This window comes from Neolamprologus multifasciatus, chromosome 9 (assembly GCF_963576455.1).
Source record: "Neolamprologus multifasciatus chromosome 9, fNeoMul1.2, whole genome shotgun sequence".
NCBI classification, from domain to species: domain Eukaryota; kingdom Metazoa; phylum Chordata; class Actinopteri; order Cichliformes; family Cichlidae; genus Neolamprologus; species Neolamprologus multifasciatus.
Window position 1 is genome coordinate 4883199 of NC_140447.1, and position 13112 is coordinate 4896310.

The following is a 13112-nucleotide window of genomic DNA, read 5'->3' on the forward strand; positions in this document are numbered from 1 at the left end:
TATACTGAAAAAGGACAATCTTGACAAGACACAAATGAACAACTACAGGCCGATCTCAAATCTCCCATTTTTAAGTAAGATCATTGAAAAAGCAGTTTCTCAACAGCTCAATTACTTCTTAAACAGAATAACTGCTATGATGGCTTCCAGTCAGGTTTTAGACAGAACCACAGCACTGAAACCGCTCTGACCAAAGTGTTCAATGACACATGTCTGAATACAGACAGTGGCAAAATGTCAGTCTTAGTTTTGCTGGATCTCAGTGCAGCATTTGATACAGTTGACCACAACATATTACTCAAACGACTGGAGAACTGGGCAGGTCTTTCAGGAACTGTACTAAACTGGTTCAAAACATACTTAGAAAACAGGAAATACTTTGTATCAATAGGTAACTTCACATCTGAGCAGACAAGTATCACATGTGGAGTTCCCCAAGGTTCCATCTTGGGACCTCTTCTGTTTAACATTTACATGCTCCCACTGGCACAGATTATAAAGAACAACAAAATAAACTACCATAGCTATGCAGATGACACACAAATATATATCACAATGTCACCAGGAGACCGAGGCCCTGTACAGGCTCTTGGTAAATGCATTGAGGAAATTAATGACTGGTTGTGCCACAATTTTCTCCAGCTAAACAAAAACAAACTGAGGTAATAGTCTTTGGTGCCAAAGAAAAACGATTACAGGTCACCAGAGAACTTCAATCTATACACCTAAAAACCACAAACCAGGCGAGAAATTTGGATACAACTTTTGTTTTTTCAATAGGAAGAGGGCCATGTGACACATCAAACGTATTGGTAATGTCACAAGAAAAACAACCCGTCTAAAAATGAAATTGATCAGTCTCTTGACAACGTAACTCTTCCAAAATTACTAGACAGTCAAGCAATGGCACTGGATTCGCCACTGACGCCAGGTGAACTCCAGGAAGCCCTGATAAGTATGCCAAATAATAAGGCTCCAGGACCAGATGGCAACCCTACAGAATTCTACAAAGAATTCTGGACAATTTTGGCACCAGTATTCCACGGAATGTTGCAGGAAATCAAGGAAAATGGCAGACTACCACCAAATATGAATTCTGCCAACATTAGTCTCCTGCTACAACCAGGCAAAGACCCTTGATTTCCCTCAAGCTATCATCCAATATCCCTTATAAATGCAGACCTCAAAATAATCTGCAAAGCTCTCTCAAAAAGATTAGAGAAAATAACCCCCTTATTTCATCCTGACCAAACTGGTTTCATAAAAGGTAGGCACTCTTCAACAAACGCACGTAGATTACTTAATTTAATAGACTACTCATACAGTAAAAACATTGAAACCACAATATTATCTCTAGATGCAGAAAAAGCGTTTGACAGAGTTAACTGGAAATTTTTATTAGCAACTTTACACAAATTAGGTTTTGGAAACTCTTTCATAAACTGGCTAAGGATATTATATAATTCCCCAACAGCTTGTGTCAGAACAAATGACCAGACATCCTCCAGCTTCTGTCTCCTGAGGGGCACCAGACAGGGATGCCCACTCTCCCCCTCACTGTTTGCAATTTTTATCGAACCTCTAGCAGCAGCATTTAGACAGGCTACAACAATTAAGGGCATAAAATGTAAGATCGTAGAACATAAAATCAGTCTCTATGCAGATGATGTGTTGCTTTTTCTCCAAAACTCACAAACCAGGTAATTACTCTAATAAACTGGTTTTTATGAGTTTCAGATCATTCAATTAACTGGTCAAAATCTACAGTTCTTCCAATTAATTGCTTCTTCCATAATTCTTCTTCTGCCCCACTACAATCTGTAAATATAAAATATTTAGGTATTAATGTTTCTCCCAAGCTTGCAGATCTAACTAAATTAAACCACATCCCACTTTTAAAGAAAGTAGAAGGCGATCTCGCTAGATGGAAATCTCTATCCATATCACTTATGGGAAGGGTCGCCACTATAAAAATGATGATCTTGCCAAAAATAAATTACTTATTTTTAATGATCCCGAACAAACCATCACGAGATTGGTTCAGATCTCTGGATTCATATATTTCTAAATTCCTTTGGAAAGAAGGAATTTATCAGCTTAAAAACGCTTCAAAGAACCAAGAATAGAGGAGGATTAGATCTGCCTAATTTTCAACAATATTTCTTAGCCAACAGGCTTCAGTACATCTCAGGATGGTTAAAACATACCCTCTTAGATGAGCCCTGGCTAGATGTTGAACAGGCACTATGCAATAATCTAGAGATTTCAGATCTACCATTTATCAGCTCAAACATCGAAAGACATGAATGCTTCAAAAGCATCAACATCAGCTCTTCTCTGACAGCATGGTGGGAGTTTCTAAAATTGAGTTTCTAAAAGTCTTCATTAATCCCATGCAAACATACACCTATCTGGAATAACCCTGACATATTACAAAACAATAATATGATTAATTTTCCATAATGGAGTTGTAAAGGAATTAAATACTTAGAACATATATTAGAGGGAACAGAATTTATTCCATTTGACAGACTAGTTACACAATATGGGATCAACAAGAAAAGATTTTTAGAATATCAACAAATTAAATCTATAGTAAAAAAGAAATTTAACCTCAGTCAAGTTGAATTACAAACACCACCAAGTGCGGTACATTTTCTTACTCTTAAATCCCCTAAATCATTGTCTAAAATATAACAGAACACTTTCTAAAATAGATGAATCAATATCCCTTCCTATTGCAAAGTGGGAAGCAGATTTGTCAGTCGGCTTAGACCAAAACATCTGGTCTCAGATTTGCTTAAAAACCTTTAAATTGATTAAAAATCCCAGTCTGCAATTAATACAATACAAAATACTACATAGAGTGCACTATACAGGTCATCGGAAGTTCCAGATGGGCTTTACATCTTCCAACAACTGCTCACACTGTCAATGCAATACACCAGACAATTACATCCACGCTCTTTGGTTCTGTCCACCAGTTCAGAAGTTTTGGCACGAGATATGTGAAGACTTATCAAAGTGTCTGAAATGTAAAATTCCAACCTCCCCTTTAGTGTGCTTGTTGGGCAAATTGGATGATGTCACTACAGAAACTAATACAGACCACATGGTTTTTACTGCCCTATGCATCGCCAAGAAAACGGTCCTCATGAGCTGGAAAAATAAAATTAATCTTAATTCTAGCCAATATATAAACCATCTAATAGATCACATTAGTCTCGATATAGCCTCTGCCACCACATTAGATCAATCCCTCTGGGCTCCTTTGATCGGCTCAATCACCTATCGGGGGTGGGGGGTCGTGGTTTGGTCCCGCCTTCGCCATTGTGGTTGATGTGGCGGTTGGGACGAGATTAGGGCGTCTGGAGAATCCCTAGGGACGTTATCCCTGGAGGGCTTAACCCAGGGGTTGTGGTCATAACCTGGTTAGTGGCTCTGGTTGCTCTTAGAGGACGTTCTCCTTGTGGCTGCGTACAGCAGGCCTGGGGGAGGGTCTGTGCTGGCGGACGTAGGTTACTGGCCTGGTAGCCTGGCTGCCCCTGAGTGGATCCAGGGCAGGCGTAGGGGCTTGGGGTTCGGGGGTGCTTCGCCAAGCGCGCTGATCCACACAGGTGTGCGCACGGGTGTTCACTGTTCATAGACATAAACTACACCTCTATTGGCTGCTGATAGTATTTACCGCTGTTTACACTTAGCTAGATTAACGTGATGGTGTTGTGTTTAGTATGTTGCTCTGGGTTTTTTTGCTTGTTTTCTCTTCTTTTTCTCTCAACAGGTGATCCAGGAGATTTTTTTTCCTTCTTTCTCTTTTTAAGTGCCCTTTCTCACTGTCCCTCTCCCCTTCTGTTTTTCTTTTCCTTCCTCTTTCTTTCTCCCTTTCCTATCCCTCACTCATGTCTCTCCCGTCTGTAACAACTGAAAATAAAATAAAATAAATAATAACAAAAAAGTTCGATCAAATGGAGCAATACGGCAAGGCCGTGATGATCCATTTGGCAAAATAAATCCATTGGGTCTCCTTGTTGGTCTTCAGACAACAATTCTGACGGCTAAAGAACCAAATGGGACAGGCAAAAACAAAAACAAACAAAAAAAAAAAAAGTGACATTTTATGACTTCTCTGTGAATTTTATTTAATTTCTAAGATGATGTGCATGAATAAATACACATGCAAAAATCAGATTCAAGAAATCTGTGCACTGGCTAATTGTATTATTACCATTGTGTGTAAACAAATCTGAATCTTTCTGAAATGGCAAATTAATGATTATTATCTGCAATCTGTAAAATCTTATAACCCATTTCATTATCCAAGGCAACACATTTACCTCAAGAAATACTTCAGTTGTAAGAGAAAAGCCTGTAAACTAAAGCAAAAACACATCTCAATAAACTGAAATAATATTTACTGCCCTATTAAGCAGTAAAATATTGTTACCGTGTCACTGGCACCGGACCCTAATTGATGATGTGGAGCAGGCCGGCGTTACCTGGGATTAAGCCAGCAAGCTAAGCAACATAGTCTATGCTGTGTAGTGCAGCGAGGAGTGCTCAGACCTCTTCATTGGAGAAACCAACAGCCCCTCCATAAACGCATGACACAACATAGAAGAGCATCCTTGTCAGGACTCAGCTGTACAGCTCCACGTAAAGGTCAAAGGTCACTGTGTAAAGACCGGCCCACCATGGTGCACAAATGACATGGTTTCAGTTTTATGGCTGACCACAAGCACCAGAGACCACACCCCTGCCACACTCACTCTTTCACGTTTTGGACCAAGAACACAGATAGTTTGAAGAAGGAGTCCTATCTTGTAATGTTTTTCATGAAATTGAATTTCTTATTTCATTTAATTAATCTATGTTCCTGATCTCACATGATATGTTCAGGACATGAGAAATATATGCAATATTGCCAAAAGTTGTCTTTCGCCCACCCACTGATCAAATTCAACTGTTCCCATCACTTCCATGGCCACAGGTGTATACTGTCAAACACTAGGACATTTTGGACAGTTTCATGCTGTCCATTTTGTAGGAAAAGTAGGGGGGTGGCCCCTTCTTGTTCTAACGTTCGTGAGCACAACTTCAAAAAGCACGAAAGAACTTGACTGACCTGCACAGTTCTGATCTCAACCCACAGCTTTGGGATGAAAAAGAGCAGGCCTTCTTGCCCAACATTAGTGTCTGACCTCACTAAAGCACTTCTGTAAGAATGGTCAATAACTTCAATAAAAACACTCCTAAACCTTCTAAACAGCTTTAGCTCTTTCTTGGACCCATCCAGGAATATGAAACGCCAAATATATTTTGGCATTTCGCTCAGATTGAATTTAGAGTTTTAGAGCGAATTTTAAAAAAAAATAAAAAATAGACCCTGGAATACAGTGCACATCTCACAGTGGTTTTTATCTGTGATGCTCTGAAAGCTTCTGGCAACCCTCGTTGGGTCTCAGCCATGCCAGTTAAGAAACACATCACCTCTCACAAGCTGTCATGTCTGCCTGAATCTCGTTATCTCCACACAAAGGGACCTTGGATAACAAGAGCATACTTCCCTTAATGATATATCTCCATGGAGATAACTGGAAATCACCTAGAAAGCATGACTGCAGTGTAGAGCCAGGAGGATAATTTAAGGCCATTTCATGTCCACACAATCACACAACTGCACTGAATCTCTTGTGACCAAAGTGTCTTAGGGTTTTGCGTTCTTGGAAGGTCACTAAAGTGAGTGACCACACACACACCTGTGTCTCTCCATTCTCTTGTCTTGCAGGTAATAACCATACATTTTACAGTTCAGACAGAAAAAACTGAGACTATTTGTGCAAGCCTCTCTCAGCTAATCTGTTGGCTTAAATTAAAATGTAGACTGCAGAAATAAATTGGTGTGTTTACTGTTCACTAGCATTTCCCCTTTTACTGTAACTCCCAATCTCTCTTATGTAAAACATGTTCAGCTGCCCTGAGAGGCTACCAGAAAACTGGGAAAAAAGCCTCAGCTGTGTCAGTGTCCAGAACAAATAAATGTCCTCCTAATTTATGGATATGGGCTTTTGTAACCTCAATACATATACTTTCTTTGCCTACAAAGTGTGAATGTTTCCTTTTTTGCTTAAATGAAACATACAGCCAAATCATTATGATTGCTGTATACAGAATCCAAAAACAGTTCAGGAGGCTGGCTGCAGAGCCAGCAGCAGCAACGGAGCTGATCTGGAGACCTTCTGAATGGCCACTAATGCTCCACTGGGGACTGACGGAGGTGATGGGACAACTCATTGAGTTTCAGGTGGCTGGCTGTAGCGTGACTTGGCAGGTAGCTGGTGGCGGTGAAGATCCTATGGTAGCTTGGCAGCTTGGCAGCTGGCCAGCCATGGCGCGGCTTGGCACAGACCACTGGCTTGGGTGGAGCAGGATCAGACAGCGGCGCACTGGCTGAACATGAAGAAACCTCTGGCAGAGATGGAGCAGGACCAGATGGTGTGGAAACCTCTGGTGGAACATGAGCTTACTGAGGCTGTGCAGGGCTCACAGCAGACTCTGGATGCTACAGCTGAAGCTCATGTTGAGGGCTGGCCAGTCTCTCTCTGGGAACAGGTATAGGTGCCGGGACTGGCCAAACACCAGACATGCAGCCTTCTTGGAGTCCGGTTCCTTTTTCTACCCCCAAGCGAAAATATAACAAAGTGTGCCATACAGTCCAATGCCACAACGAGCAATTCCTCCCACGTCCCCATAGCATAGCTGCCCGGAAGCCATAAGGTCCTAAGCTGCACCTAGCTGCTACCGTGGTAATACTTCCAGGCCTAACCTGGCTTTGTGCTTAATCCCAAGCACTGCTGCCTAGCAGCAAATCATTACCCCACATCCCGCAATCCTGCAGCTGACCTCCCATGACAACCTAGGTTGGACGTTCTTTTCTGGAAATTTCAATTCTGGAAATCCAGAATTGAATTCAAAATCCTGCTCCTCACATACAAGGTCTTAAATAATCAGGCCCCATCTTATCTTAATGACCTTGTAGTACCATATCACCCTATTAGAGCACTTCGCTCTCGCTCTGCAGGCCTACTTGTTGTTCCTAGAGTATTTAAAAGTAGAATGGGAGGGAGAGCCTTCAGTTTTCAGGCCCCTCTTCTGTGGAACCAGCTTCCAGTTTGGATTCAGGAGACAGACACTATCTCTACTTTTAAGATTAGGCTTAAAACTTTCCTTTTTGCTAAAGCATATAGTTAGGGCTGGACCAGGTGACCCTGAATCCTCCCTTAGTTATGCTGCAATAGATGTAGGCTGCCGGGGGATTCCCATGATGCATTGAGTTTTTCCTTTCCAGTCACCTTTCTCACTCACTATGTATTAACAGACCTCTCTGTATTGAATCGTATCTGTTATTAATCTCTGTCTCTCTTCCACAGCATGTCTTTTATCCTGTCTTCCTTCTCTCACCCCAACCGGTCGCAGCAGATGGCCGCCCCTCCCTGAGCCTGAGCCTGCTGGAGGTTTCTTCCTGTTAAAAGGGAGTTTTTCCTTCCCACTGTCGCCAAAGTGCTGCTCATAGGGGGTCATATGATTGTTGGGCTTTTCTCTGTATCTATGAAGCGCCTTGAGGCGACATTTGTTGTGATTTGGCGCTATATAAATAAAATTGAATTGAATTGAATTGAATTGAATTGACGTTCCTCATTCACTCTTCGTGTGGCCAACACTCATACCTGTGCACACTGTCCATACCCATTTGCTCAGGGGGCCCTTGGATAAAACTCCAAACAGTTAATCTTCCATCTTCTTATTTGACCTATTCCAACCACAGCAATACTGGGGCACTGGAATACACATACATCATCATATTTGCTATTCCCCTGACTAACCCAACTGCTCTTGACTCCGTATCCTACGTCGACAACACCAATTATGTAATGGAGTGAAGGTGATTTTATTTCCAGAGTGTTTGTTTAAAGGAGGGAAACCTTCCTCCAAACGGACAGAGCAGTGGAGCAGCCAAGGGAAAGCACACGAATTAAAAACTGTATAATTAAGATATAATTTATTTTAAATAGTTAAAAATGTAAAATGAATTAAAACAACCCTGGCCAGGGGACAACACAATAAAAATCAATAAAACACAACATTAAAAGTCCAGTGGCGTCCGACACGGTATAAGAGTCACTAAGAATTAAAAATCCAGTGAAGCGGTGCAGGAGGGGAACCCGGCGGCGTCCTCGCCTTCCGCTCCGCGTTCTGCGCCCGGTGCGCTAAAGAAAGGGAGGCAGCGGCAGTTACTACTCTTTTAGGCAGCTTTCATTCATTAAAGGGGATGAGTCAAAAGACTTACCCCGGGTGGGCAGAGCTCTCAACTCTGCCCGCCACTTCTTTGTAACCGCCAATCGGCACCGGCCTGTCTTGTCGCCTCTAATTCCCCGCAGACGCGTAATCTGGCCTCCTGTTGTTGCAGCAGTCGGAACGCTCGCTCCACATCTCTGGTTGCCGGCGCTGTATCCTCCTCTCTTGACGCCAAGCTCCACCAGCCTCCCGGGCTTGCAGGCGCCGCCGCCGCCTGACACCACTCACTCCTGCCGTCTCTCAAGTCTCCTTCTCTGTGGTCTGCCAGGCCCTCTTATTGGCCTCTGGGACCTCCCAGGTGTGATCAGGTTTATAATCAGGTAGGGGCGGAGTCTTTCCAGGACAAGTCACCAAATAAATACCATAAAAACATGCAGTAAAACTCATAAAAATAAACCAGTGTACAATATTAAAATATTAAAAAAGGTAAAACACAGCAAAACATGGATAGTAAAAAACCCTAGATAACTTGTCCTTTTTCCACCCCGTGACATATTAACAGCGGCCGATAGTTTTTTCTCCCCAGGACATAGCTTACATAGTACTGTAATATTCTTGTCTGCTTGTTTCAGAAAAGTGAAGAGACGGGAATATGTCCATTTCAAAAACCAGCCACTCGCTTCAGCCAAGTCCGACATCTTCCTCTTTAGAATACGACTGTGCAGCAAACTGGTGCGAAATGACGCGCACCTGCACTGCAACAATGTTAAAGCGGCAGAGTTTACTTTTACGTTTAGAAGACAAATTATTGAAATTAAATAATGATATTCAGCGAGTTTAATTATTTGACAATGTGACGCAAGTACATTGTAAGTGACTGTAATTAAAATACCTAAAAATGAACAGTAATTACTTTTTCAGTGGAAAAGTAATTTAATTACAGTAACGCATTACTTAGTAACGCATTACACCCAACACTGCTCACCACACAGGATAATGAAAGGATAGGAAACAGGTGGGAACATGGCTGGAATAAATTTAACTAATGAGGCAGAGGAGGTAAAACTAAACAAAGCAGCACACACCATGCAATTAATTTGCATGCTATGTGGTCAAATGTTTGTGCATGTTGGAGGAATCCCTCTCTTTGTTGTGATCAGCATTGGTAATGCTTTTCATATTTTACATTGAATTTCATTTAAAATGCTCCATTACATCACCATTACATCATCACACTTCTTTGATAAGATAAGAATCCAGGCAGTGTGGTAATAATAAACTGCTACTTCTATTGCTGTGTTAGGTTTATTTACATAAATTCCCTTGGCTAGTAATAGAAACACCTTCCGCAGTCAGCATCCAGCAACTGTGTCAAGAACCATAGTTCAGCACACAAGCTGGACCCAGAGGCAGAAACAATACACCAAGGTGCACGCAAAATAAACTTTATTTCTAACTAAAGGTGTCCCGGAAGCCGAGTAAATGGGAAACCAAGGGACCGGGAGATAAGCAACTCGGGAACGCCATAATCAGGACCGTGGGAGGCTGCAACAGAAAGGGGAAGAGAGTTACTGGGGAGTGGGGGAATAACAGCATATGCGGGGTAGAGTTATTAATCATACGATCAGGGCTGGGCCGTGGAAACCAGAGGGAGGGGTGAGAGTCCGTGGGAGAGCTCCAGGGAAACAGGGGAGATGATGACCAGTGGTAATCCGAACTCCAGGCGGGCAGGAGGACAGGCAGGTGAAGGCTCAAAACACGCTGAATAGTTACCTGAGCACACAATAAAAGGATTAGCGTTGTTCAGAGCAATCAGAATTTCACAACCACCTTCACGTGGGGGCCAAGTTACAGCTGAAAGGTGACTAAGGGACTGGCGTGGAGCAGCTGGCTGAGCGGGGTTAAATAGTCCTCCTGATGATCGCCTGGAATGGGATGCAGGTGTGGAGTCGACAGCCACACTCGTGGGCGTGGGCATCCCATCAGCTCCTCGGACACCGGGCCGCAGACCATGACAAACTGAATTTCAGGCCATCAAAAGGCTTCTTTGCAGTAACATCATGTTTCAGTCATATTATTGGGGTGGCTGTAGCTCAGGAGGTAGAGCAGGTCACCTACTGATCGGAAGGTTGGGGTTAGTATCTTGCCCAAGTATCCTTGGGCAAGATACTAACCCCAACCTTCCCTGAGGACTCACAGGGGCCACTAGGTCCAAACACCAACAAATCTGTTTTCTTTTCATTTAAATTTAAAAAGTTTAGAGCCAACCAAGCTTTAATGTCATCTAGGCATGTCAAGAGAGGTTTTATTCAGATGCCATCCTTCTGCTTCAGTGGCAAATAAATTTGCCAGTCATTCCTATATACTTGTCTTTGAGTGAAGATTTAAGGTGATAAGACATGTAAATAACTGCAACTTGAATCTGTACTGAAGCTCAGTATTTGACACAGAGTTCTTGTTCACTGCTGTAATAACTAATAATGATTAATATAATAACTATAATATTGGCCATATTATATTTACATTACCAAAGTGATATGACTTTAGTCTCATGAACAACATTAGCTAATTGTTATTTACTAGCTAATCTTAAATGACTGTTCAGTACAGAAATGAAGCCCAAAAATGTTTTACTGTCCTGTGGTCTCAGCCTCAGATACTTATCAAATCACACAAAGCTCTTGTAGAAACAAACAAACAAATGAACAAAATATGCTCTCCTTCATTTCTGTCAAACAAAGTTGTATGACACGTTTCCAGCGGTTAGTATCATGGTTGCTAGGCAAACATCAGGGGGAAAAAAAGAAATAAAGACAAAAAGGATGCTGATGGGACCTGCGCACAATGACTGTTGTCAGCTCACTAACAGAAACAGGACAAATAAACATAGTGCACCTTCACTTTGTGAGGAAGAGGAGGAGGAAGAGCCAGCAGCAGCTGAAAGATTGAGAGAATAGACAGACTGTTCCCTGTTGTGAAGGACTGCTAGGAAAGTTTAACATAACTAATTGTCTGTCCTGAATCAGTCTTATTAGGCTGGGAACCTGGGAAGCTCGACGGAGACTAGACCGTCGCATACAGCCCATGTGTTTGCAACAAACTTGCCGTTTATTTTGCAAATGGAGCTCAACACTGCCCCTAGCGTCCTGGAGCACTTCCGTTGTGATTTGGAGTTTGCATGTGTTTTGGATTTTGCATGTTGTAGATAACCTGCTGTTAGTTTGGTATTTTGTCCTAATCCGCTTGCCGTACCTCCGTGTAGGCGTGTGTATGTTTTGAGTGGTATAAGCGCCATTCCGTTATTGAATCCAAGCATGTAAGTTCTCTGCTGCTCTGCTGGTTAATAAAACCACGTTAACTGAGTTTACTGCTTCATCATTATCATACTGGTGAACATACAACACATGTGTTTTGGATTTTGCATGTGTTTTGGAGTTTGTACCTGTTTTGAATTTTGTCCGTGTTTTGGATTTTGTACGTGTTTTGTCTCTAGGGGCCGATGGCGCGATATGGCAGCCTCGCCTCTGTCAGTCTGCCCCAGGGCAGCTGTGGCTACAACTGTAGCTGCCTCCACCAGTGTATGAATGTGAGAGTGAATTAATAGTGGTATTGTAAAGCGCTTTGAGGGGTCCCGAAAAGCGCTATATAAATGCAATCCATTATTATTATTATTATTATTATAACTGCCTATAGACAAGTATAGTGAAACCAGAGACCAACCTCAGTGTTCAATGTATACTTTAGTCATCCTGTAGGAAATTAGTCCTCGGCATTTAACCCTTTCACTCAATGAAGCAGTGGACAGCCACCAATCCAGCACCCGGGGAGCAGTGTGTGGACACGCTACCTTGCTCAGGGGTACCTCAGGGTAGCCGTTTGGTGGATTTGAACCCCCAACCTTGTGATCATGGGGCAAACACTCAACCTACTGAGCTTTCTCTGCCCCTTACATGTTGTTCTTGCTCCAAACGCTGTGACGATTGTGTGTTCTGAGCCACACCTTGGTGTAACTTTTCACTTTTGCCAAGTGCCATTGTGTCACACTAAGAATTGGAAATTGTTATGTATGCATTCATTTAATCACATTGGGATTTTAGTGCTAAATTATTAACAGTTCACATCCCTAGTGCTGGGTGGGCTCTTTTACATTTTGAGAGAAGCCAATATGGTCTGCTAATAGAGTATTTGCTGTGTTGAGGATGTGGATTTCAGCATTTACACGATAATGATTTTATCTAAGCTGAATACTAAATCAGTATAAATAAATGTATGAGAAATCAGACAGAAACTCTGAGTAAGGGCCAGGTGGGTAATAAATAACAATTATTTTTCAAACAATTGTTTTTTGAATTTTCAAGGTAGACACTACAAGGCAGGTCAGGCTTTTAAGTGAATTAAAACTTGGTCACGGTCTTTGGTTCATTGATAAGGTGGAGTGAAAAATTGCTGCCACTCCCCCTCCTCAGCTTGTCCTTTGAGGAATCTGTTAATTAATTTGAATTGTGGATGCTGAGTCATTTAAACTAACATAATAATCCTGCTGTAACCAGGTTTCTATAAGCAGGATCAATCAGTATCATAATCAGTTATTAAATTATTTATTAATACCTAATATACATAATCTTTATTATTAGACACTTAACTGTTTTAGTCTTTGGTGCAATTAAGAATGCTGTATTTTTCTTTTGGAATTATTAGGCTCTCATTTTTTTTCTGATTTTTCTTTTTTTTTTTTATGGTCTGGGAGCACAAAGTCTTTAAAGGGATGGGGATTTGCAGCAATAACAGGAGGAGAGAAACTTAGGACAAGCCTGTAAAAG